Raw genomic sequence first — 1,209 nt, 5'->3', positions numbered from 1 at the left:
TATATATATATATATATATATATATATATATATATATACACTGGGGTTGATTTGTTCGACTAAAGGCAGTGCTCCAGCATGGCTGCAGTCAAATGACTGAAACGAATAAGAGAAAGTATTCACAGTATACAATGTAAAGGGAGGGCCAGTCATTTCTACAATAGGCACAAGGCCTGAAAATTTGAAGGAGGGAGCAAGTTGATTACATTGGTCCCAGTATTCAACTGGTATTTATTTTATCGATCCCAAAGGAATGAAAGGCTAAGTCAACTCAGAACATAAAGATGGACAAAATGCCACAAAATAATAATAACAAGAGCACTCAGAGAGCGCAAATTTCTGCCAAGGCAACATGAACAACATTCTCTCAACAATTAGCCAGAGGTGATTTTTAACGAGAATATCTGAAATAAACTCAACTGCTCTCACAAACGAGAATGATAAAAATGAACCCAACTGCTCTCAAAAATTAAGTAAAAAAACATAAAAATAATCCAGTATCCTTGTCCGTTATCAGAGAGATCCCAAAATTTAATCAGTTTGTGCCAGTCATCAGGCCAAACCTCCCTGAAAGTTTCATCCGAATCCATCCAGTGGTACTTGAGATATCTTCTCCACGGACAAACAAACATGACTAAAAACAATGCCTCCGCCTTCGATAAAGCAGAGGTAATAATAATAATAATAATAATAATAATAATAATAATAATAATAATAATAATGATAATAATAATAATAATCTAAATTTTTAAGTATGTAACTCTTATGCATGCATAAAAACATTAACCATGTTACAAACACATACCTGAGAGCAACTGGTGTGTGTGTATTTGTGTGTGTTTGTGCATGTGTGTGTATCAGTGTGTGTCTATGTGTAACAGTTTGTGTGAGTGTGTGTATGTCTATGTGTATGTGTGTCTATATGTGTGTCAGTTTGTGTGTGTGCAAGTTTGCGTATGTCTATATGGGAGTGTGTGTCAGTTTATATGAGTGTATATGTGTGTGTCTGTGTGTGTATGTCATTTTGTGTGTGGCACGCATACATGCATGTGTCTGTGTGCATTTAAGTCTATGCATGTGTGTATGTGTGTGTGTGTGTGTGTGTGTGTGTGAGCATGTGTGTTTATGTCACATATGATGATTCTACCCCCACCCCACCCCTATCGCCGTCATCACCGACGTGGTAAGACAAAACCACAATCGCACATG

General features: G+C 36.6%; 1 protein-coding gene across 3 annotated transcripts in view; it reads right to left on the bottom strand.

The window, feature by feature from the left end:
- The window catches only part of LOC106867565 (acetylcholine receptor subunit beta-like 1), a 347,593-nt gene that overhangs the window by 43,413 nt on the left and 302,971 nt on the right, over nt 1-1,209 (bottom strand). The gene's annotated exons all lie outside the window — the stretch shown is intronic.

This window comes from Octopus bimaculoides, chromosome 12, assembly GCF_001194135.2.
Source record: "Octopus bimaculoides isolate UCB-OBI-ISO-001 chromosome 12, ASM119413v2, whole genome shotgun sequence".
NCBI classification, from domain to species: Eukaryota; Metazoa; Mollusca; class Cephalopoda; order Octopoda; family Octopodidae; genus Octopus; species Octopus bimaculoides.
This window is presented reverse-complemented; position numbering and strand designations above follow the sequence as displayed.